Source organism: Sorex fumeus, unplaced genomic scaffold (genome assembly GCF_029834395.1).
Source record: "Sorex fumeus unplaced genomic scaffold, SorFum_2.1 ptg000029l, whole genome shotgun sequence".
In the NCBI taxonomy this organism is placed as follows: Eukaryota; Metazoa; Chordata; class Mammalia; order Eulipotyphla; family Soricidae; genus Sorex; species Sorex fumeus.
In genome coordinates, this window is record NW_026606086.1 from 237,828 (window position 1) to 263,644 (window position 25,817).

Here is a 25,817-nt window from a genome sequence, read left to right on the forward strand (position 1 = left end):
GCGGCCAGTACTGCAGCCACGAAACATCATATGTTATTCATAACCAGCAATAGAAAACAAATTGTCTACTGTTGCCTTTTCAGCAGATCTGAGTGTTGGGGCAAAATCTCAAATAATAATGGTGGGTCTGGTGTCAAAATATTGAATGTGATCAAAGTAGAGAGAGAGTAATGTGGAAATCATCTGCCCCACTGCTAGGGGGAGGGTGTGGGATGGGGATATACTGGGGTTGTTGGGGGTGGAGAATGGGCACTGGTGAAGGTACGGGTGTTTCATTGTATGACCGAGACTTAGACCTGAAAGCTTTGTAACTGCTCTCACGGTGATTCAATAAATAAAATCATAAAAAGTGAAAAAAAAAAGTAAGGTGGAGTTCATGCACAATTCAATCAGCTAATCAGTGGCTGGATAAATAGCAGTACTCCTACATAAAAAAAAAGAGAGAGAGAGAAATCCAGAAAAATGCGGCAAATCTGTACCCCAGGCACAATTCTCCCCAAACGATCCGTTTTCCCCCACCCGAGATAAAGCCGACACGCTATGGGTCACATCCTCCTGCCACTGACCCCCAAAACCCGATGCTCCCTCCTCCCACCCTAGGGACTGATGGCACAAACTCCATCTTTGTGTCACGCCGTACATGACACATTTGTCACTAGCACCTGATGACTCATTTCAGAACCTCAACAGAAGCCACAAAGATGGGGAGCACTGCTCAGGGAGCACCATGCAGGGGCTTCTCAGACCTTCCCTCTACCTCTGTCCCCCGCCTGTTCTGGGGAAGATGTATAGACAAATGGCCGGGGGTTGAGAACAGAAGAACCAAGCTGGGAGGAAGCGGGTGCTTGTGTTTTGTTTTCTCTGGTGGCCTCTAACTACGGTTCCTCTTAAGAGACAAAGAAGGCCACAAATAAGCAAACACTCTGACCTCAGTTACCACCCAACTCTGATTGAACGCCAAGATCTGCTCTAAATGAACTTTGAAAGGGCAAGCTAAATATCTTTCAGGGAAGCAAATAACCTTAGGGGATTATCTGCTCTGGTACTAAAAATGGGGGGGAAAAAAGTCTGTTTTGTATCTCTTGAAAATGTCAGCTTGACTCAAAGGCGGTTCTATTTCATCCCACGGTACAAATGCTTCCTCCCAGCTAGAGCTTTGGCTCACATCTGTCCAGCGTCTTCTGGACAGGGAAACACCAGCCCTGGGAGCTGTGGCGTGATGGGCAGCACCACACACTGTTCTATGAGGAAGTTACATAAAAATCAGGCTTTCGTTCCAAACAAAATGTCAGGAGCTGCAGACACAGTTCAAGACTATATATAGCCTGAAGGCACAGGACATATGCAAACGGCATCTATTCAATGTCATCAGCCAGCCCAGTCACCCACCTCACGCTGGCATTCAACTTCAAAATATCCAGATAGAGGAAATTGTCACATGTAAGGGGGAAAAATCAGAGTTAGCAAGAGCTTGAAGAGAAGAGCAAGCCGGCAAACAGGACTGAGAGAAGGTGACCGGAGGTGAGGCAGGTCTCTGGCCTAACCCAGGTCCTAGCCCCAGCTGCCCTGCAGAACCTGCCGGGGGCGACCTCACATGCCTCGGAAGACTCACGGGCACCCCACATGCTATAGAATCCCCCCAACGCCCACAGTCGCTCAGTTCTGACTCACACCCGCCCTTCCATGCAAAAGACCCGAAGGAACAAGAATCCCAGGCCGAAGCTTCTAGTATTGGGGCTGGAACGATAGTACAGCAGTGAGGGCATTTGCCTTGCATGCAGCCAACGTGGGTTCGAATCCCAGCACCCCACATGGTGCCCTGAGCACCGCCAGGAGTAAATCCTGAGTGCAGAGCCAGGAGTAACCCCTGTGCATCACCGAGTGAAAAAATTAACAATAAAAATATAACACCGTGGAGATGTGCAGACTGGGGGCGGGGTGCAGAGGGAGACCTCCCAAAGAGTGGTCCAGAGTGAGCATAACATCCCCAAGGATTCTGTAGGATGGGTCCGCCAGGTCTGGGGTGCAGCCTCACACTTGAGTCTAAGCCACCCTGGTCAGGATGTCCAAGGAGTCCTCAGAAAAGGACCAGAAACTCTGCATTGGAGCAGAGTAGAGAGGATGATTCAGGGGAAGGAAAGCATTAGGGGGCATCTTTCGAACTGCTCAAGGGCCCAGGTGACTGTTCAGAGCGGGAACTGTGTCTGCCTGCGGACAGCTAAGCCGGCTGTGCCCAGCCCTGCCCAGCCCCGAGCACCCAAACAAAACATTCATTTTGAAAAACAGCATATTACTACAGAAACACCTCTAACAACTCCCACCCGGCGAGGCTCAGGGGTTACCCCTGGCTCTGCACTCAGGAATTATTCTGGTGGTGCTTCGGGGACCATATGGGATGCCGGGGATTGAACCTGGGTCAGCTGCGTGCAAGGCAAATGCCCTCCGAATGTATACAGCTCCAGCCCTTGCAATTCCTCTTTAAAAGTCCCTAGGGTCATAACTGGTGGTGTGTGGGTCTCTCCTGTCCTGAACCCGGGGCTCCCCAGGTGATGCTGGGGCTCTAGCCCTCTAAGCTATCTCCACACCACCCAGAATTCCGTAAGTAAAGTGAAAAAAGTAAAGGCCCTCCCGTTGTTCGTCCATTTGCTCGAGCGGGCCCAGTAACGTCTCCATTGGAGACTTTGTTGTTACTGAGTTTGGCATATCGAATACGTCACGGGGAGCTTGCCAGGCTCTGCCGGGCAGGCAAGACACGCTTGGTAGCTTGCCGGGCTCTCCGAGAGGGGTGGAGGAATCGAACTCGGGTCGGCCATGTTGGCTGCGTGCAACGCAAATCCCCTGCCACTGTAATATCGCTCCAGCCAGAATTCCGTATTAAGAAAAAATTTGTTTACGTTAACCCCAGGGGCCGATGGCACAGCAAGGCCCGGGTTCTTTCTCTTAAGGTGCTGCTGAGACCAACATGCTGAGGGGAAAGAGGCCGGAAATCTGGTGATGCACCTGCGTTCTAGAAAGGTCGTGTCTTGAGACCAGCAGCAGCAGTACCACAAATCAACTCACACACACAAGAAAGCAGGGAAACGCGGTCACATCTCAAACACACCTGCACAAGCTTCCAATGGCAGAGGGCGCAGAGGGCGCAGACAGGCACCGGAAGCGTTGGGGAAGTGCACGGGTTCAGGCTGACTCCCTGGCTTGGCACTGGGGGTGACACTTGGCGGGGCTTGGGGGACCGTATGGGGTGCTTGGGAACGAACCCGGGTCTGCCAGGGGCAAGGCAAGTGCCCTACCCACCTTACTATCTCTCTGGCCCTGGTACGCTGTTTTTAGAAGACATTATCAAGCCGATGTGTTTCCCCCTTGCATCTTCCCCTTCATTCCAGTATTTATTTTCCCTTTCCCTCCCTTTCTCGCTGAGGCTGAGGGTCGCACACTCTAGATGGTGGTTACCCACTTGAGGGGTGGGGGGTCTCACTCGGCCTGCCAGAACTCCAGCCATGCCCAATTTTCCCTATTTCCAGTGAAGAATATGCCATAGGAAAAACATCTGGTTGAAAACTTACATAAATCAATGCTTTTGGGTCTACAGATACTCTTAAGGGACTAAGCATGGAGAAACCTCACTGCACAGAAGATAGAGCCAGTGTTCTGGCCCGGGCGCCCCTAAGAGCCAAGCTGACACTTCGAATGAGAAATTGTTCAGAAGTGCTCCGTGTCATAAAGATAGTAAAGAAAACATATAAAATCATATTTGTAAACAAAAATCCACCTTTCAGGAAAAGACAACATTTAAAAAAGAAAATGTCCCGGGGACCCGACAGATAATTCAGTGCGAAGGTGCTTCCCAGGCATCAAAGAGTCAAATATGGACCCCTGAGGACCCCCAAGAGTAATCCCTGAGCATCACCAGGTGAAGTCCCAATCAAAAACCAAAGCAAAGCAAACAAATAAATATGTGCTGAAAATAACCAGTAGGAAACAGGCTGGGACGGGCGTGGGGGAGAAACAGAATTTCCCGCACACCCTGCACCCAGCCCTGAGGTCACACTGCAGAACCTCAAGAGTTTGAATGAAATATGTAAGCAATTTTATTTCTAGAAAATGAAAATGTAAGATAAGAGTCTTCAGGTCTTGCCAAGACTCAATCAAGGGGAAAGGCGGGTCACGAAAACAAAATCACTCACAAAATCACTCACAAACCTACGTTTCTTCTGCAGGCACCTGGGCAGCGGCTGCCGCACCTCGAAGTGGGGACCCGGGAGGATGTGCAGAAATTCCTCGATTCTGCGCCAACCAGGCCGGGAGAGCACCTGGGCCAGCCGCATGCTGAGGGAGGCATAGCCGAGATGTCCGTGGGGTTCTGCAGAGGATTCGAGAGCGACACCTGGAGTCAACCAACTCCTCTCTGCCCAATGGGCCATGGGATCTCTTTTTGTTTGTTTGTTTCGGCGGAGGCCATACCCTGCGGTGCTCAGGGCTCCCTCCTGGTGCTGCACTCAGGGATCACAACCTGGGTTGGCCGCATTAAAGGCAAACATCCTCCACGCTGCCATCCTGGATTTGACTTTGGGGAGGAACACAGTGTGCTCCAGCCTACCCCGCTCAGCCCTGCCATCTCCACCCTCTACCCAATTTCCCAATCTCTCTCTTCTCTCCTTCTCTCCTTCTCTCTCTCTCTCTCTCTCTCTCTCTCTCTCTCTCTCTCTCTCTCTCTCTCTCTCTCTCCCCCCACCCCCGCCCCTACAGCTTTATGGATCAGACCTGGTGGTGCAGAGCTGACGCATGGCTCTGCCCTCACCTCTCCTGGCCCTGAGTCCTGTCTCAAACCAATCTCAGAAAGCTGCTTGGTGCCCCTTTGTGCTGGAAGGTGCCAGTGCCCGGCAGCCCGTGCAGAGGGCAGGTGCGTGGCCAAACCCCAGCACCGCTGGGTCTGAACATTCAACTGTCTGCCCGGGAAAGATTCCATCCGACCCCCACAGAGGAAAAACTGTTCATCGATTTGGTGAGAAACTTCTCCTATAGAAACTCGGCCCACAGGAGGGAGGGAATGTGGAGAGCTCTAAGCCCAGCCAAGCTACTCTCAGGCATTCTTCCAGGGGGCGAGGCCCCAGGGCACAGCCAAGCCCAAATCTCCCAAGGGTGAGAGTGACAGCCCCCAGCATCACAGTCACCCCCAGTCTGAAACACCCCCCCTAACAGTGACTCTGAATCCAGCAGCCCCAACTGCCCACAGTGAGTCAGTTGTGTTGGTCCCCAATCCTCTTACTTGAGGCTGGCCTTTTCCCTTACAAGAGGCTTCCTTGAGTCCAGACCAGCCTCCCCCGCCCTGAGGCCTAAGTGGACAAGGGCCCCCGATTCCCACCCCCCAGCCCCCATTTTCAAAGAGCATCCCCCAAAAAGCCCCTCTCAGTCCTGGCTTCTGCAAGGGCAGCGCCTTCCCACCAGCAGGATGCCACACCACTGGGGAAGTGTGTGTGTGTATGTCTATGTATGTGTCTGTGTGTGTATGTTGGTCCGCATGCATGTGCGTGAAGGCTCAGCTCGTCTATTAGATGGCGTGCATGTGCATGCGTGTGCATGAAGACTCGGCTCACCTGCTCATTCACATCGTCCATCCAGAGGCGCAGGGTCTTCCGGATGGTGGGGTAGCTGTTCCTGCCCCCCTGCTGGGGCCGCAGCAGCCCGGCCTTCTCCAGGTTCTGTAACGTCAGGATGTGCTCGTAGCCGTATGTCTGCCAGAGAAGTTGGGGAGCCTGCTAGATCTCCCACTTCCGAAGAGGGAGCCAACATTTTCATTCTCATTTTGATACTATTGATTTTGAGTCATAGCCGGCAGCATGCAAGACAAGTGCCTTACCCCTTTCTAGCTCTTGGTTTGTTGGGTTTTTTTTGTTTGTTTGTTTGTTTTGCTTTTCAGGTCACACCAGGCGATCCTCAGGGGTTACTCCTGGCTTTGCACTCAGGAATCACTCCTGGCGGTGCTCTGGAAAACGTATGGGACGCTGGGAATCGAACCAGGGTCGGCTGCGTGCAAGGCAAACGCCCTACCCGCTGTGCTATTGCTCCAGCCCCTTTCTAGCTCTTTGGACCCCACATTTTCACTTTAAAGTCAGAATGCATGGGCCCAACGTAAGGAAGATAGATGACAGTGTACTGAAATAACTGAGTAAGAAAAGGAGGCCAACCACACCTCCTGACATGCTATTGTCCAGATGTCTCCTTTGTTTTGTTTGCTTTTGCCCCACCCCCACTTCCTGTGCTCAGGGATCAGTGCTGGTGGGGCTCAGGGAACCCATATGGGTGCCGGGGATCGAGCCCAGGTGGGCACATGCAAGGCCAACTGCCTTTTTGATAAATTTCTTCCTTGGCAAATGAGTCACTTAGAAACACTGACCTGGAGAATTTCTCTTTTGTAATAATCCAGAACCTTCTGCTTGACCCCACTGTTGCACACCGACTGCAGGCAAATGAGCCTGAGCACCTTGATGAGTGGATGCTTCTGGACGATGCAGTCCTCCATGTAACTGTTGACCTAGAGTCGTGGCAGATTCATGTGTGAGAGCCGGGTCTGGGCCTGCAGTCCTGGGCGTTCCCCGGCCCCTGAGAGGCCCAATCAAGGAGAGGCTGGAGATTGGCTCACGCTCCTGCCCACACTCCCTGGACAACCTAAGCTCCAGGGGCTACGGGCGGGTGCAACTGTCCCACTTGTCAGCAACACCTGAGCAGCATCAGTAAAGTAGCAGGGACTGTGGGGAATTTGGGTGCTTGCTTGCTGCAAGTGAGAATGCGGGATTTATTGACAGGCAGACAGGAAAAGGGATCATATAACCCATGCTCTTAAATAATCCGTGATGGGCTTCAATAGTCTTGGGCTTCAGGGCTGGGTCTTGTTTCTCTGAGGACAGCAAACAGGAATGGAACACATGCGCGCGCACACACACACACACACACACACACACACACACACACACACACACACACCACCCCCGGTCAACAGAAACCTATCCCTTGGCAGAATCTCTTTCCGCACATTTTGCACTGCCCTGACAGGTATATAGGCCAGACACAGGAATCAAAGCGATTCCTTTCCTACCTCCAGTTCTGTTTGCCAATCTCGTTAACTATCGGCTAAAACAGTTTTAGTGTTCACGTACCTGATCAGTGTCTATTCCAGACATAAACTCCTGCTCCACGGTTAACTTATCAAAGAAGTCTTCAGATGCTGAAACATAATTAACACACGAGCAACTCAGAAGTGGGATAAATGCTCATTTCTCCCAAAGGCATGCAAAGTAGCAAGCAAGCACCAAGTTTAAGTCATCACAAGGAAGGCACATTCCAGAACAGAGAGGCTGACAGCCTGTGCCCCGAGGTGCGCCTAGACACAGAGCCCCAGGGCCTGGGCCCTAGCAGCTTCCCCTTCACACTAATTAAAGCAATTTCCCAAGGGCATTTTACTTTGGTTACTTTGGGGGCCACTCCCGGTGGTGCTCAGGGATCACGCCTGGCAGGCTTCGGAGACCATATGGGACTCCGGGATCCAACCCGGGCCGGCTGTGTGCCAGGCACTGCAGTACCGCTCCAACTACAGTTCCTTGCCACATCAGACTGAAACCAACCTCAGCAAGTATTGCCAGGTCTGGCGAAGCAGTGCTGGCACCACCCAGAGCCTGGGAGAGTCCTGCTGCACCACCTGACCCCGCAGAACCCAACAGTCACACTCGGAACATTCCTGTGAGGACACAGCGGCTGGCACAGGGAACAATGCACAAGTGAAACAGTAGCCGGGACCCCCAGAAGTAGCAGGGAGCCAGTGACACACCCTGAGCCTGAGCCCGGGGCAGGGCACTCACTCGTTACGTCCCTGAGGAGCTCGGCGATGGAGGTGTGGTTGGCCAGGGAGCCCCATGTCACCTGCATGTGGGGTAGCTGGGAGACAATCTGCTTGATCTCGCCCACCGTCTTGACATTGTGCCTTTCCTGAGGGAGGGGAGAAGGTAACGACAGTACTGGGGACAGCACTCAGGGCCTCGCACACCTGTGTGTGTGCGTGTGCGCACACGCACACACACAGATACACGCACACACACACACACACACACATACACGCACACACACACACACACACACACACACACGGGGCATGCCCCAGACACAGCCAAAGCAGTGCTGGGAATGCACCCAGGCCACCCACCCTCCCACGCCCCCCACACACACACAATGTGCCCCAGCTCCAGCCCTGGTTGCCAAGAGTGCATTTTTAAGAATTTGGGTCTTTGGGTTGCCCAGGGCATGTTTGAATCACGTGCAAGGCAGTGCCCCGGCCTTACTCCTGGCCTGGCACTCAGGGATCACTCCTGGCATGCACCGGGACCACATGGAAGGCTGGGGAGTGAGTCCAGGTCAGCTGCATGCAAGGTAAGCGCCTTACCTGCTGTGCTATCACTCCGGCTCCTCCAACTTAATTTTTAGTGTGAGAAATGGACACAAAACGAATTAGACTATAACCAGATCCCACAGCCACAGGAAAATAGAAAAGGCAGGTTGGTGGGTCCAGGTACTGCGACAGCCACATCCTGCAGCACTGGGAGACCATGTGGACGGGAGGGAGCCCAGGGCCCACGCAGGCCACACCTGACACTGCATGGTTCCTGCCAGGGATGTGGAGCTCAGCAAACTGTGCCTTGAAGCCACAAAAGCTAACGATCGTATAGCCTGAGACCTCAACAATAGCAAATCAAGTGTAAAACGTTTACTGGGTCCAAGCTATACAGTGTGGGAGGCGCTTGCTCAGTGCCCGGCCTCCCCACAGAACCCCGAGGCCTGCCAGGAGCCAGCCCTGAGCACTGGCAGCGGGAAGGGAGGGAACTGGACACCATGGCGAGCTCGGAGCTGGAACAGTGAATGCCTGACACTTCTTATCCATAGCTTTATAAGTCACGGTGAGGAAATAAAAAATTGAGGAACAAAACCCAAGTGAGACAAAAGCAACTTCAGAAATACAACAACCATGGGGTCAGAGTGACAGAACAGTGGCGAGGTGCTTGCCTTGCATGCGGCCAGCCTGGGTTCAATCCCCAGCATCCCATGTGGTTGCCTCAGCCCACCAGAAGTGATCCCTGAGCGCAGAGCCAGGAGTTAGCCCTGAGCACCTCTGGGTGTGCCTCCCCTCAAAAAACAAACAAACAAAAAAAACCCAAAGAAATACAAATACTGATATAGTGGAGATAACTCCTAAAAAAGATGAAATCAGGAAATCACCCTTCAAGGGAAAAAGTGATTTTTAAAAACTTCCCCCAGAGTTAAAAAATTCAGCTTCTATCATTTTACTGATTCAGGTTTCAAAAGTGAGCTGAACCCAAACTAAATGAGCAGCAGGAGGGCGCGAGGTGCTAACGAAGCTGGGGGCCGGGGACTGTGCTCTCATTATCACACGCCTTCCCAGCCTGCTCCGGCTGAACCCGGATTCCCTAGATGCAGGAGCTAGTGGAGATGCCGCCACCGCCAGCAGCTGGGAGGAAGGTGGGAGGGACAGGGAGTGCAGATGATGACTGGCAAAGGACCTGACACCAGGAGAGGGCCTGGCACCACCTTTCCCCGGGCGCCCACAGCCCGCCTGCCGCCTGGCCCCAGGCCCCAGTCACCTCAAAGGCGGCCAAGATCACCTTGGCCTTCTTGCTGAGCACGGCGCCCACGGCGTTGAAGTTGCGGTCTTGGATCTCAGCGTAGAGCTCCTCGGCTGAGTTCAGCGGCAGCTTCTTGGACTCCGTGGGCAGGTCCTGCCCGTCACCCTGCCTCTTCAGGGCGAATTTCTCGGGTAGCAGCTTTACATGACCTGCACGGGAGGGGACACCCAAGTGAGACTCCAGAGACTTCCTGTCAGGGGAGAGCACTGGGCTTTGAGTCACTAGATGCGCACGAGCGTAGGACGCTCACGGTTTCCACTCACGGCTTCCCTGGCCTGGCCCGCGGGACACCTCCTGCCACTGCCAGCCCGAACTGAACTCAGGATGGGGCCACCCGAGGAAACATGCCCCAGGGCGGCCTAACTGCAGGTCTGTCCTGCTGGCGCATGCAAGTGCATGCCGTCTATACCGACATTTCAACAAGCCAAGAGGAGCCCAGGATGGGGCTGGAGTGATAGCACAGCAGGGAAGGTGATTGCCTTGCACGGGGCAGACCCAGGTTCGAGTCCCAGCATCCCATATGGCCCCTGAGCACCGCCAGGAGTAACTCCTGAGTGCAGCACCAGGAGTAACCCCTGTGCATTGCCAAGTGTGACCCCTGTCACTGTCCTCCCATTGTTCATCGATTTTGCTCAAGCGGGCCCAGTAACGTCTCCATTTTGAGACTTGTTACTGTGTTTGCCATATAGAACACGTCACGGGTAGCTTGCCAGACTTTGCCATGCAGGCAAGATACTCTCCAAAAAAGAAAAAGAAAAGTCAAAAGAAAAAGAAAAACAAAAACAAAAACAAGATCCCAGGAATCATTTCAGCATGGAAGTTTGCTTGAGGGCGGGAGACAGCTCTGACGGCTTCTTTCCTTTCTGTTTCCTTTCTCTGATTTTGGGGCCAAACCTGTCAGTGCTCAAGGCTTATTCCTGGCTCTGTGCTCTGGGCTAATTCTTGGCAGTGACTGAGGGAACCATATGCGGTCCTGGGGACCAAACTCACCCTAACTGCTGCACTGCCTCTAGCTCCAAGTTGGTTCCTTTCAAAAAATCATCTCCTCCACTTTCAACACAAATCCCGACGTGTCTACACACAATCAGCTCCACTGCTGTGGGTCCAGAGAGACAGGTCATCGAGGGCAGCGCACGCTCAAGTCCAGCTGTCTGTTCCTCTGAGCACTGCCCCGTGTGGGCCCTGAGCACTGTGGGGTGGGTACTGAGAATCATAAAGCAACAACAAGAACTCCTGCCTCAGAGAATGTGGGGAGAGAAAGTGACCGACGGAAGAAAAATACTTCTCGGATGCTTTCCAAATCCTAAGCCCCTCGGAACAGCCCGGGCACCAGCGTCTGGAGACAGCACGCCACGGTGGCCGCGGGACCCGGGGCCTGAGCATATGCTGAGATACACGAGGTCGGCCAGACCTCGCATTCCAGCTCAAAGCAGAGGGGCAGCCGCTGGCCCAGGCAGCCTGCACGCAGCTCCTGCACGGGCCTGCCATCGCCCTCGGTCCAGCCACGGGCGCAGAGCTGGGGGGTTATGGGGAAGCCCAATTTCTCCTTGTTTTTCAGATTTCTCTTAATTTTTTCTTTTTTGGGGGGGTCACACCCAGCAATGCACAGGAGTCACTAGTGGCTCTGCACTCAGGAATTACTCCTGGTGGTGCTCAGGGGACACTCTGGGATGCTGGGAATCGAACCCGGGCTGAGCCGCGTGCAAGGAAAATGCCCTACCCGCTGTACTATCACTCCAGCCCTCTCCCTTAATTAAATGTTTCATCAGAAGTAAGTGTGTGATGTGATGAGACTGTGAGCTCCCAAAACGCCTTCCCCCCGGAGGCACCCCACAAGCCCCATCTCTCACACCTCCGCACCAGCCACCCCAGCACCTCTGCCAGATCCCTCGAGGGACTTGCAGAAGCACCAGGAGGTGGGGACCCCTCGCACGGGGTGCTCCCGTGCCAGTGAAAGCTCGGAGCAGGAGTCTGGGGAGGGACTGTGTGTGTGGCATCACCCCCAGCCGCTGCCAGGCACAGCCCCGGTGGCCCCAGGGCCACGGAGTGGCCCCACAGAGCAGAAAATCACCGAGATCAGCCCCACAGTGACTTGGGCACTGCTTACGACTGTCCCCACAAAAGGAAGCAACTTAAGAAGTTATCCTTTGGAACAACTGGTAAAAAACAAACCGGAAACACCCCCATAATCATGAAAGAGCAGGAAAACGCTTTGTTGTGTGGAAATGCCTCCATGTGTGGTCCTGTTCTGCTTCCGTGGCCGCTGTCACTGAGCCACGCATTCACCACTGCAGTGACATACACACTAACACACACGAACACACACACACACACACACACACACACACACACACACACACCATCGCAATCCACTCTGCGATATCCAGCTTGGCACACTGGACAGACAGCACTGTCTGGACTTGGCCAACACTCAGCAGCTGCAGGGCTCTGTGTCCCCAGAGAGACCCCATGCAGTTAGCTGCATCCCCGTCCTTCCAGACCGGGGCTCTATCCCCAGGGCTGTTTCCCCAGCCCCCGGCCAGGGCCACTCCTGAAGTCACCGGAGTTAACCCTCTTGCAGCCTAGGGCTCCCTGTTCTGAAGAAAAGACACAATCAGACTGTGGGAAACTTCTCAGACTGTATCCCAGCAGGAGCTACTCCCAGCTCAGTGCTCACTGGATGAGGCAGGAGCGTGGATGGAATCGAGCGCTGGCTGTGCGCCTGGCACTAGCCCCGTGAGCTTTCCTAGCCCCCACTCAGATCTGAAATGCTACAGAATCTAACACCCGGGGCCAAAGTCCCCTGACCTCAGACCCAGGCACCCCTCAGAAACGCTCTATTCCTCACGCCTCCCTGGGCGGCCTGAGCAGCGGGGCTGCACACCGCATGGCCCTCTGCACAAGGCCTTCGCCTCAGTTTCCCCGATGGTGTCCTGGCTCGAGCTCTCTTTAACCTTGGGCTGAAAGTCAGTGCCTGACATTTTCAAGTATTCTGACTTATACACAAATGCCACACCTTTAAAAACAGACACTTTTGAGATTGATTTTACTCAGCTAACTTATTAGTAAATGATGTCGCTTCACTTACTGTTCTGGAAGCCATAAATTTCATCGACGAGTCCTTTGTATGTCAGCTGAGTCGCAAGGGGCGTTAATGAATCCACATTTCAATCAAGCAACAATAGGTTATCAAAAACAGGAAATATTGAATTCTGACTTTCTGTAAACTCTCTCCTCATCCTCATCATCATATTGGCCACTTGCTGGGAACAAAGTACAGAGTCAGGGAGAGCCTTTTTAGCAATGGGCGGATTTTAAAATGAAGCTAAAAAGACCCCGGCAATCCAAAATTTAAAAATAAGGCGGAAAAAAATGGAACAATAAAATAAAGCAAGATAGGCCCGAGACAGTATGGTGGGTAGGATGCTTGCCATGCAGGTGGCTGACACAGGTTCAATTCCTGGCACCACGTAAGATCCCTCAAACCCTGCCAGGAGTGAGCCCCGAGCACTGCAGGGTATGGAGAGGGCGGGAGGAGGGAGAGGGCGAGAGAGGGAGGGAGAGTAGGGATGGAAAAGAAAAGATAAAGAACAGAAAAGAGAAAAGGAAAGAGGGCTGGGAGACAGCAGAGGGGCCAGGGGTCACGCCTTGCACGCAGACAGACTCATTTTGGTGGCCCGAGCACAGAGCCAAGAGCACTGCGAGGTGGAGCCCCAAACCCCACCCGCAGGAGAGAGGCCTCTCTCCCCGCCCCGGCTCACCCTGGCGCACTCGCCCTTGCCAAAGATCTAGGGGATGGTCCCGTACAGGCCAGCAGCTTCATCAGGCCCTTGGTCGCGTGGTACAGGCCCGTCTAGTCACTGTCCAGGCAGCACTCCTGTGGGAGAGGGCCCGGCGCGTGGGCACAGGCTCTCAGTCAGCACCGAGGCCTCAAGGCAGCATCTCTACTGGGGGCAAGCATTGCTGGGCGGGCGAGGAAAGGCTGGCCTCCGCCTGCCCGCGTGACCACACAGCAGAACACTCTGGGCTTGTGGAAGGGCAGGCAGCCTCTCCCACATACAGCAGCGAGTGTCACAGGGGACAGCAGGAGGGCAGCCACGGTCTCGGAGAAGGGCCACAAGGTCCATTTAACACACAGACAAAAAGAAACATCTTTGGCCCAGAAAGAGCAAAGAGCACGCACGCGCCGCCCAGCCGGGTGGTTCAGCAGGGCTGACAGAGCACACATGGTCCCCAGCGGGGCCTCAAGATCTCTCCTGTGCCTCAATCCCTTCATCCAGCAAGTGCGGAGAGCAGAGGAGGGAAATCACGCAACGCGCTTCACCTGCACTCCACCTGATGGGGCGGCACTGCTGGTGCCCATCGCGGGACTCTCTTTTTATCTTTTTTCTTTTTGGGTCACACCCGGCAATGCACTGGGGTTACTCCTGGCTCATGCACTCAGGAACTACTCCTAGTGGTGCTCGGGGGACCATATGGGATGCTGGGAATCGAACCCGTGTCGGCCGCATGCAAGGCAAACGCCCTACCTGCTGTGCTATTGCTGCAGCCCCTCATCGTGGAATCTTTGACCCTGTCTAAGGCAGCAGCCAACAGGCGTGCACCGCAGAGGCGTGAGGACGAGGGGTGCAGACTGAGGGCGGGGTAGAGAGGGAGACCTCCCAGAGAGCCTGGCACAGATTGAGCATAACATCCCCAAAGATCATGTAGGATGTCTCTGCCAAGTCTGGGGTGCAGCCTCACACTTCAGTCCAAAATATCCTGGTCGGGATGTCCAAAGAGTCCTCAGAAAACGACCAGAATCTCCGCATTGGAGCAGAGCAGAGAGGAAGATTCAGTGGAAGGAAAGCATTAGGGGGCCTCTTTCAAACTGCTCAGGGGCACAGGTGACTGTTCAGAGTGGAAACTGTGTCTGCCTGCGGACAGCTAAGCCGGCTCCTGCCCGGCCCTGCCCAGCCCCGAGCACCCAAACAAAACATTCATTTTGAAAAACGGCGTATTACTACAGAGACACCTCTAACAACTCCCACCCGGCGAGGCTCAGGGGATACCCCTGGCTCTGCACTCAGGAATTATTCTGGTGGTGCTTCAGGGACCATATGGGATGCCGGGGATTGAACCTGGGTCAACTGCGTGCAAGGCAAATGCCCTCCGAATGTATATAGCTCCAGCCCTTGCAATTCCTCTTTAACAGCCACTAGGGTCATAACTGGTGGTGTGTGGGTCCCTCCTGCCCTGAACTCGGGGCTCCCCAGGTGATGCGGGCTCGGGGGCCGTCGTGGCTCAGGGCGAGAGAGAAGGCATGAATGCAGCATCCACGGGCGGATGTGGGGCCCGTGGCAAGGACCTGTCTTGGGTCTGTCTGTTGGGATGGCCTTGCCCCGCCCACGCAGGGCCAGGAGCAACCCTGGGTGTGAACGAGACAGCTCCTATCCTCAGCTGGGGTGACCAAGCCGCTTCCTCAACGCTTCTGCACTGCTGACTGGGAAAGGGAGCAGAGGGGCCGCTCCCAGACCTGCAATGGCTCGGATGGAAGGCAACCCCTAGTCCTGTCACCACACAGGGGCAGGCTGGCCCGTACCCTATTACTACAGAGGGGCATGCAGGCCTGTGTCCTGTCACCAAACAAGGCCATGCAAGCCCCTCCCTGCTTCATGACTGGGGTGGGGAGAGACCATCGGGGAGCCCAGGAAAGTTCTGGATTTCGCAGGATGAAGCCCAGAGACGTGAGCAAACCCACAGGGAGCTGGGTGACAACAGCCCAGAACCAAAGCGAGCCCCAGGTTCTTTCTCTTAAGGTGCTGCTGAGACCAACATGCCGAGGGGAAATGGGGCCTGGAAATCTGGTGATGCACCTGCGTTCTCGAAAGGTCGTGTCTTGAGACCAGCAGCAGCAGTACCACAAATCAACTCACACGCCCAAGGAATGCAGGGAAATGTGGTCGCGTCTCAAACACACCTGCACAAGCTTCCAATGATAGAGGGCGCAGAGGGCACAGACAGGCACTGGGAGCGTTGGGGCCGTGCACGGGTTCCGGCTGACTCCCTGGCTTGGCACTGGGGGTCATACCTGGTGGGGCTTGGGGGACCGTATGGGGTGCCAGGGAACAAACCCGGGTCTGCAAGGGACAAGGCAAGTGCCCTACCCACATTACTATCTCTCTGGTCCAGTACGCTGTTTTGAGAAGACATTATCAAGCTGATGTGTTTCCCCCTTGCATCTTCCCCTTCATTCCGGTATTTATTTTCCCTTTCCCTCCCTTTCTTGCTGAGGCTGAGGGTCGCACACTCTAGGTGGTGGTTACACACTTCGGGGGGGGTCCCCACTCGTTCTGCCAGAACTCCAGCCATGCCCAATTTTCCCTATTTCCAGTGAAGAATGTGCCATAGGAAAAACATCTGGGTGAAAACTCAAATAAATCAATGCTTTTGGGTCTACAGATTATCTTAAGGCACTCAGCATGGAGAAACCTCACCCCACAGAAGAAAGAGCCAGAGTTCTGGCCCGGGCGCCCCTAAGAGCCAACCTGACACTTTGAAAGAGAAATTTTTCAGAAGTGCTCCCTGTCATAAAGATAGTAAACAAAACATATAAAATCATATTTGCAAACAAAACACAACCTTTCAGAAAAAGACAATATTTAAAAAAGAAAAACTCCGGGAGCCAGATAGATAGTATAGTGGGAAGGTGCTTCCCTGGCATCAAAGAGTCAAATATGGACCCCTGAGGACCCCCAAGAGTAACCCCTGAGCATCATCAGGTGAGGCCCCAAGCAAAAACCAAAGCAAAGCAAACAAATAAATCACTTATCACTTAATCACTTAATCCCCGTTATTCATCGATTTATTCGAGCGGGTGCCAGTAATGTCTCCATTCATCCCGGTTGCGTGCTAGCGTAGCCCAATGGTATCTGTTCGTTCTAGCAACATGCAGAGCCTTAAACCGATCATTTAGGGTCTTGACGAAGAAGTCTGACCATCTTATAGGTGGGCGTCCACGTGATCTTTTGATGTCTCGTGGAATCCAATCAGTAATGGCTCTAGTCCAGCGGTTGTCTGTAAACCTCATTACGTGTCCAGCCCATCAGATTTTTGATGTCTTGGCAAATGAGACAGCATCCCTGATTCTTGAGCGTTGATGAAGATCAGAACTCCGGATTCTATCTCTCATTTGAGTGAATCATGATATTCCAAGCATAGTTCTTTCGATTCCTCTTTGAGAGACCCGAATAGCGTTCTCATCCTGTTTTCGTAGGGTCCAGGTCTCTGAGGCATATGTTAATGCAGGAAGAATAGTGGAATCAAAGAGGTGTGTTCGTAGCTGGAGGTTCTTTGTCCTTTTAGTTATTTCTTCAATGCTCTTGAAGGCATTCCAAGCCGCTCTCTTCCTCCTGCGCAACTCAGGTGCCAGGTCATTCATCATGTTGATTTCTTGACCTAGGTATATATAACCGTTGCATTCGGAGATGGTGGTTCCGTTGAGAGCGAATGGAGTGCCAGGAACTAGGCTGTTTCTCATAAACATTGTCTTCGTAAGATTCAGCTGTAGTCCGACCTTTCCACATTCACGGTCAAATTCGTTCACCTTTGTGCCGCGTGGCTGATGTTTGGTGTTATTAGAACGATGTCATCAGCAAAGCGGAGGTGGTGTAGTTGCCGACCATCTATCTTCACTCCCATGTTTTCCCATTCCATCGTCGCATGATGTTCTTGAGGGTGGCACTGAAGAGTTTTGGTGAAATGGTATCACCCTGCCGAACCCCTCTCTTGATATGGATGATTGCTTCTTTGTAGAATGGTGAGATTTTGGTAGTGAATCCGCAATAGAGCTCACGAAGGATCCTGATGTATTGAGTTTGTACGCCCTGATTGGCTAGGGCTTCCATGACCGCTTCCGTCTCAACAGAATCAAAGGCCTTCTTTAAATCAATGAACGTTAGACAGAGCGGCATCTTGAACTCCCGAGATACCTCAATGAGCTTGGTTATTGTGTGGATATGGTCGATGGTACTGAATCCTTTTCGGAATCCAGCTTGTTCACATGGTTTTCCTTCACCTAGCGTTCTGCTAATCCTATTCAGGATGACTCGAGTGAATAGTTTGTAGATGACAGACAATAGGCAGATTGGGCGATAGTTGCCAATGTCGTGGGTGTCTCCTTTCTTGTATAGTAGTACAGTCCTGCTGGTTTTCCATTGGGATGGAACCTTGCATTCAGACAGGTAGCGTGTGAAGAGTCGAGCCAATGTATTGATGAGTACTGATGGTAAGTTCTTCAGTTGTTCAGGTCTGATCTTGTCTGGACCAGGTGCTCTTTGTTTCTTTACCGACGAGATGGCATGTTGGATTTCGGAAGGGAGAACATTGGGAACGACATATCCATCATGTGGTATGTGGTATGTGGGCAAGTGGATGTGGCTATTAAAGAGATCTGAGTAGAAGTCATGAATAATCTTCTCCATTGCCCTTCTGGAAGATGTGATAGATCCATCATGATGTCGGAGGGCAGTCATCTTGGTTTTGTAGTTGGTGAAGGACAGGCGGGCATTACGAATGTTTTTCCCAGCTTCTGCTGCATCTACCAGTACTGCAGCTCTCCTGTTTTTGAGGTCATCCTTGATGGCTTCTCTGCACTGTTTTGCCAGTTCGGATGTTCGCTTGTGGTTGCCTGAGGCATGTGCCAAGCCACGTTGGCGAATAAGTTCAAGAGTGTTCGAAGAAAGACGGTTTTTTGTGGTTATCTATCTCTTGGCATTCCTTGCACAATCATGGAGGTGCTGAATCATTCGATGGTATTCCTCATCAATGTTGTCAATGACGGCATCTTCCCATGTTGCCACAATAGAGCCAAAGAGCTCCCAGTTGGTGGTTGTTCTGGGAGTCCTCTTCTTAAACCTTGCATTCTTTTCTCCTTGTTCTGTGAGGTAGAATTTTGCACGAAGAAGACGGTGGTCTGATCCCGTTTGGAATTTTGGGACAACAGCAACATCGGTTAGGCAAAACCGCCGATTGAATATGATGTGGTCTATTTCATTGTGGAACCGTCCATCGGGAGACTCCCATGTCCAACGTTTAGATTCAGCCTTTTGGAATTGTGAGTTACCATGGAAGGTTTTGGTTGACATGATGAACTCAGACAGTCTGTCACCCTGTTTGTTCCATTCCAGGCCATGGGTTCCGATGTGCAGTTCATCGACTGATCTTCTTGGTCCTATCTTGGCATTAAAATCACCGACAATGATCTTGTAGAAGGTGTGATCTTCTTTATAGAACTTCTCCAGCTCCATGTAGAATTTCTCAGTTTCTCTTTCACCATAACTGGATGTTGGTGCATAGACAGCAAAGATAGAAACTTCCGGTAATGAGCCACATTTATTCAAGTGTAATCGTCCGATTCGGGTTGTTAGGCATTCGAATGAATCAATGCTCATGACTAAGTTTGTATTGACAAGGATACCAACACCAACGACGCCTCTTTTATCACATGTTCCAAGGAACAGTTCTTCTCCGGTGTCGAAAACAGCATGATGGGATTGATGTCTTCTCGTTTCGGTCAGACCAATGATGTCGTACTTGATCTTTCGCGCTTGTACCATAAGGTCTTCAATGGATGCAGTAGATGCCAGCGTACGAGCATTAAAAGTACAGACAATCATTTTTGTTTTTCTGCGTTTTGGCAGCCTATGTCTGCCTTGGTGTTTTATCAGCCTCTCCTTCCATATCCTTCTCGACTCTGCATATTCAGGGTTAGGGAAATGAGATCCATTTATTACTGGATTTGGCATATCAATTTGGTCTATTAGGCATAGACCACGGATAGCTTGCCAGGCTCTGCCGTGTGGGTTGGATATTTAAGGTACCCTGAAAACTTAGAGAAAAGTAAATAATGTTCGCGGCCGCGCGCTCCCGGGAGCTTGTTGTGATAATCTCTGGATCCTGGCCGTTGTTGGGTTTACACGGCAGTTGGAGGGTGTAACTGTCTAGCTACTGACAGGTCCAGTCCCAAACCGTGCAGGCTTGGAGATCTCAAATAAATCACAAATAAATATGTGCTGAAAATAACCAGTAGGAAATGGGCTGGGACGGGCGTGTGGGAGAAACAGAATTTCCCGCACACCCTGCACCCAGCCCTGAGGTCACACTGCAGAACCTCAAGAGTTTGAATGAAAAATGTAAGCAATTTTATTTCTAGAAAATGAAAATGTAAGAGAAAAGTCTTCAGGTCTTGCCAAGACTCAATCAAGGGGAAAGGCGAGTCATGGAAACAAAATCACTCACAAAGGGCTAACTGGAAAAACGCAGTGACAGACTTGACTCTTTCTGGCTGGAGCGGCCCTGCCTTCCACTCTCAAAGCTTCCTCCACAGCCACAGTGAATTCAGGGTGGGACGGGCACAAGGACAAACATCGAACAGCATTCGATGTTCAGAATGTTGAGTATTCAGTAAGGGCAACGACAATTTTAAGCAAATTTGTTGGAACAGGAGGTTCTCCATAAGCAAGAGGAGCAGCGGCCGGAGAGACAGCACAGGGGAAGGCGCTGGTCTTGCACGCAGCCAATCTGGGTTCTAGCCCCAGCACCACATATGGTCCCCGAGCATGTGCAGGAGTGATCCTTGAGCACAGAACCAGGAGTAAACCTTGAGCACTGCTGGGTGTGGACCAACTCCCATCTCTCCCCAAAAGGAAGAAGCTGGACACTTCCAGGAATCACTAAAATGCCAGTGTGAGTGTCACCATCACAAACGAGGCAGAAACGAGTGTCAAGTTCAAAGGGCAAACACTGAACTTACTCAGAAGGCGCCCTCCGACTCCATGGAGAGAAGGTCCCCATCGAAGGGAATGAGGTCCAGGCTGTACTCCTCCCTACGGATGAAGGAGCCCAGGACGCCGAGGTCCTTAAGCCGCTGCTCACACAGCAGGCTACGCCGGGGCACAAACAAAATGTGGAAATCTCTTGTGGGGCCACGTCTGTCTTCACTGCAAGAGAAGGACTGTGCGTTGTCCCGAGGCCCCGACGCGAGGACTGCTCCCCAGGGCCCCACCTGTGCCTGACACACAGTGGGCTCTAAAGAGACGCTTATCAGCTAAACCCCCACTACTGACTCGGCCCAAGTTTTGAGTTTTCCTGCTCTCTTGATGTGATGCTTTTTCTGGAAACCGCTGACCTGTGCTCTGCCAAGGGGCAGTGCTGCTTCTCTTGGGCCATTGATGGGACATGCAAACTCTCAGGGTTGGGGCTGGAGCAACAGCGCAGCGGGTAGGGCGTTTGCCTTGAACGCGGCTGACTCGGATTCGATTCCCAGTTCCCAGCATCCTATATGGTCCCCTGAGCACCACCGCAGGTAATTCCTGAGTACAGAGCCAGGAGTAACCCCTGTGCATTGCCGGGTGTCACCCAAAAAGAGAAAAAAAAACCGCAAAAACCTCTCAGGGTTATTGCAATGGACATCTGTTTCTTGCCGAAAAAAAAAAAATGTTTCTATTTCATCAAGCGATGTCTCTAGGAAAATAAATGGTTGCTTCACACCATGCCCGATCTTGCGCAAATACCCCGCATGCTTTTAAGTCCGTCCGTAGGGGCCACGTCGATCAAACGTAATGCAGACTGGGCTGGTGCACTTCCTCCATAAATGCTGCAGCATTAAATTTTAATCAGCTTCTCCTGACGTTGCTTATGAAATTTGAGCATATGGTATTCAGTACTTGAAAAAGAACCACTAGCTGTTTTTCTTTTTATAAAAAAATCTGGGTCCTTCTACTGAGACAGGCCGGAGCTTCCTACTGTCCTGAGAGAGTGGGTTTCTGTGGTTTGCCCTGCCTCCCCAAGCCTCAACCCACAAAGTTTCCCATTCTCTATTTATAGTTTTTGGGCCACACCTGCAGGTGCTCAGGGATAACTCCTGGCTATGCACTCAGAAGTCACTCCTGGAAAACTTGGGGACCACACTGGGTTCCGAGGATCTATCCTTGTCTGGCTGCAGAGTATCCTACCCCTGACCCCCCATTCTCCTCCGACACACTCTCACATCTGTCCAAAGATCCACTTCCTAAAGCGCTGGCAAGCAAAGGTGTCCTGATGAGCACTAAAACCACTAGAGGAATGATTCCGTATGGACCAAGCATCAGTTCTGAGATACCTAAGCACATTTTCAGCAATTATATCCATCAGTTCTAGCCGGGGTCTGACGAAAAAAATGATATTCTTGACATCCGCTGCTTGCAAGCGGCTTCCTTTGAGTGTGAACATTTTCTCCACCTCATGTTCCTAGCAAAGCACACATACAAATGGTGAACAGAACCCCTAAAGCTTAGCAGCCGACCCAAACACGGACATCACTGCAGGCAGCCAACCCGGGTTGGATTGCCGGCCTCCCACACCGTCCCCAAACACCACCAAGAGTCATTCCTGAGTGCAGAGCTAGGGGTAAGTCTGAGCACTGCCAGGGGTGGCCCAAACCAAACAGACCAACAACAAAAACTCAGGTGTTCTAACACTCCCACTCCAAAGCACAGTAGACTTAGTGTTGAGTCAGAGAATGCAGGGGTTACGGTACATGCCTGACACATGACTGCCAACTTCGCCCCCTGGCACCACAAGGGTCTCAAGCATTGCCATGTGCATCCCAAGAGAGGCCACTGGAGTGGCCTGGGATATCCCTGCCACCACAGCGCCAAGCTTCATCGAACTGCTAAGACTCACCACCAGGAGGTGCCCAGGGGCAGTGCTCAGGAGACCTGGGGCTAGGGAGAAAGTAGAGTGGTGAAGGTGCTTGCTTTGCATTCAACTGACCCGGGGTTCTATCCCCAGCACCCCATACTGTCCACTGAGCACTGACAGGAGTGATCCTAAGTGCAAAGCCAGGAGTAAGTCCTGAACACTGCCTGGCACGAGCCCCCAAATAAAATTCAAAACCACTTTAGTATAAAAATTTAGATTCCCCAAAGGCAGGTGTATAAATTCAGGCTGAAGTAACCAATCCTGTGTCTGAAAAACTTTGAGCCACATGAAGTAACAATCAGAAGACATGCCGCTCCGTCAAGGAGAAGAGGGGGGTGCACACCCACCCTTGAAAGGTCCACTGAAGGCTCCTATGCTGCCCGAGCCCCTGAGTTGCTTGTGCCCATGTAGCCGAGCAAATGCGGTGCGCGCAGCTCTCCTTGAGATGGGGACTTTTGTGCTTTCCTTTCTAATGTTGGGATGTGTGTAGGGGCTCTCTCTGTCTTTGGAGAAGCCCACGGTCTCTCCTGAAATGTTACTCTCTCTCTCCGCTGGTCCTCTTCCTAAAGGTAACCAAATAAAATGTTTTTTTTTACTTCAAATAAATAAACAAAAGGTCCATAACTTAGAGGCCAGCCGGGTATCCTAGAGGAAAGGGCTGTTCAGATAGAGAAGGGAGCACCAAATAAAGGATGTTTGGAGGATCCTCCCAGGAGGGGAGATGCATGTCGAAAGTAGACTATGGACTGAACATGTTTGCCACTCAATGCCTCTTTTGCAGACCACAACACCCAAAAGGAGAGAGAGAACACAGGGGATTGCCCTGCCACAGAGACAGGGGGGATGGGGGGATGGGGGTGGGAGGGATATTATCCATGGTGGTGGAAAATGGGCACTGGTGGAGGGATGGGTATCTGATCATTGTATAATTGAAACCAAAGCACAAAAAATTGTAAATCTACAACTTTAAAAAAAATAAAATAAAATAAAGGGAAAAAAAAATAAAAAAAAATAAACAAAAGGTCCACAGAAGATAAAACATTTACCACTCATAACAGCGTCAGTGATTCTAAAAACCAGACAGCTCTGCACACCACTTACTCCAGAAGTGGAACATCATATTACTCTTGCTAGAGTCCAGAATGACAGTTTCAAAAAAATAATAATAACCAAAACCTTTTTACCTTTAGAAGTGAGTACTGTGCAATCAAGCCAAATGGTCCTGTGAGATACTCATCTCAAACTATTGCCTGCGGGAGAGAGAAGCATCCCATTCTTTTAGTAAAAGGGATTTCAATAACGGCCAACAGCAAACAACAGTCATTTGCAAACTCTGGACAAACAAAACTTGCTGTTAGCAATAGCTATCCACACTCCTATTTTGTGGCCTGAAGAAAAACAGCGTCAGGGCAAGGGGCGCTACTGGCCATGGAAGCACATTCACTGTCATCCACAAAGAGTGTGTATGCAGTGTCCTGGGGTCAGACTGGGGTCATGAACCCCGTGGGTGAACTGCCAAGGAAACCGTTCAACCCAGCATGTAACAGGCGTCATATAATCCAGCATCAATCAAATGAAAACCTCTCGTGTAGGTATCCCATAGGTATCTTAATTCTGAGAGAGTATTTGGAAAGCTGGGACAATGTCAGGTGCCTCTGAGAGAGTCAGGCCTCCAGCTGACCTTCGCCTCTACCTAGGCAAGGATGGTGTCACTGGGGGCCAGGACGAATGCCAAGCGGCCTGTGAGCATTTCGCCTGTGCGACACCAGGGTCCTTTTTCCCCATTTGGCGTAACTGATTGGACGAACCGTGGAGGAACAGGCAGCTGGGAGAAGTGGTACCCAGGGTAGCATGCAGCGCCACCCCGCACACGGGGACAGCGGGGAGTGCCTGGACGCGGGGCTGTAATCGTCCTGCTGAGAAGGACTCAGGTCACTCCCATTTTCCTTCCCAGAGTCAGGCCACAGGGGCGGGGAGTGCAACGCCCCCTCTCTCGGGGCTGCCAACTCTGGGTGGCGCCCCCAGACCCAGAGGCCGCCACCCGCCCCGGCTGTCAGCTTGCTGCCCGCGCACATGTCCAGGAACTCGCGCAGCACGTTCAGGTTCACCCGCCTGACCACAGGTGCGTGGCCTTGGCTCCACTGGGCCCCGCCGCCACGTGACGCCGCGGTCACGTGAAAATAGTGACATCACACCCCCTCATCTCCCTCCATACCGCTAGGGGCGCCGGGGGTGCCCCACGGAGCCAGGGCACAGGCTTCCGAGACTCAGCGCTTCCCGGGGGCTGTACAAACCCCCCAGACCCCCAGCAGAGCAGGGGCACAGCGCTGCCTCTGCTCCCTTGGAGGGACCCTCCCGGGAAGCTGGGGACGGGGGAACAAGGGCGCCCTGGTGTCATCTCCCCTGCACTGCCAGCTGGCCTTGCGAGGGCTTGTTCCCCCCCCCTGCCCCACCCCGGCTCCTGGGAGCGGTCTCAGGGGGTCCTCGGGTTCCCCTGGCTATCACCGGGTCCTGCCCAGTGAGGGACCGACCAGCAGCCCCAGCAGGCCGGTGAGCGACTCGCTGCGCCCTCTGCTGGCCGCTGTGCGAACTGCACAGGTGCGGGGCCCTGCCGGGCGGGGGGGGGGGGGGGGGGTCCCGCCCACCAGCACCCAACAGCGCCTTGCTCAGGCCGCGTCCCCCCGTCCCGAGGGTTCCCTACCCGCCCCTCAGTGGCCGGCCCGTGGCTGCGGAGCCGCAGGAGGTGGCGCTGCCCGCGCAGCGGTCCCTGGGGGGCCTCCGGCCGGATGCCTGAGCTCTGAGGCGCCAGGTGGGTTGGCGGGGGCCGGAGCAGGGCCCGCGACTCCCGGCGGGCGACCCCCGGCGCCCGTCTCCCCGCGCGGGGCGGACCCCAGCCCCCGGCGCCCATCGAGGCGCACACCGAGGCCACGTGACCGTCTTTCCTGGGGGCAGCGGCGGGCGGGCGGCGGGGAGCGCAGGGCGCGCGAGTCCTGGGCCGCGGGCGCGGACCCCCGGCGCGGGGGGGTCTCAGAACTGAGGCATCTGTCCGCGGGGCTCTGGCGGCGGGGGCGGGGGCGGCAGGACTGGACGGCAGCCTGGGATCCCGGCCCCTCGGGCGGGGCGGGCGGGGGCCCCTGGCGTGCGGCTTTGGGTCTGGGTCCAGCGGTGGCGTTGGGCTCAGGCTTCGGGCTCCTCATCTCCCTCGTGGGGGGGGGGGCACCCTGCCCAGCGCGGTCTAGGAGATGGGGGTCAGAGGCGACATGGGCGGCCCGCACTTGCCGGCAGGGGGCTGTCCCCGCTGCAGCGCCCCCGCCCCAGACTCACCACGCACCCCCTCGCCTGCTAGGGGGCACCCTCCACTCCAGGTGGGAAAACCCCCAGCCAACTGAGCCTCCTAGGGCCCGCTGGCCA

General features: G+C 53.3%; 1 pseudogene; it reads right to left on the reverse strand.

The window, feature by feature from the left end:
• Positions 1-25,314, reverse strand: part of LOC130024555 (vacuolar protein sorting-associated protein 33A-like) — a 31,281-nt pseudogene extending 5,967 nt beyond the window's left edge.
• Between the last annotated feature and the right edge of the window lie 503 nt (positions 25,315-25,817).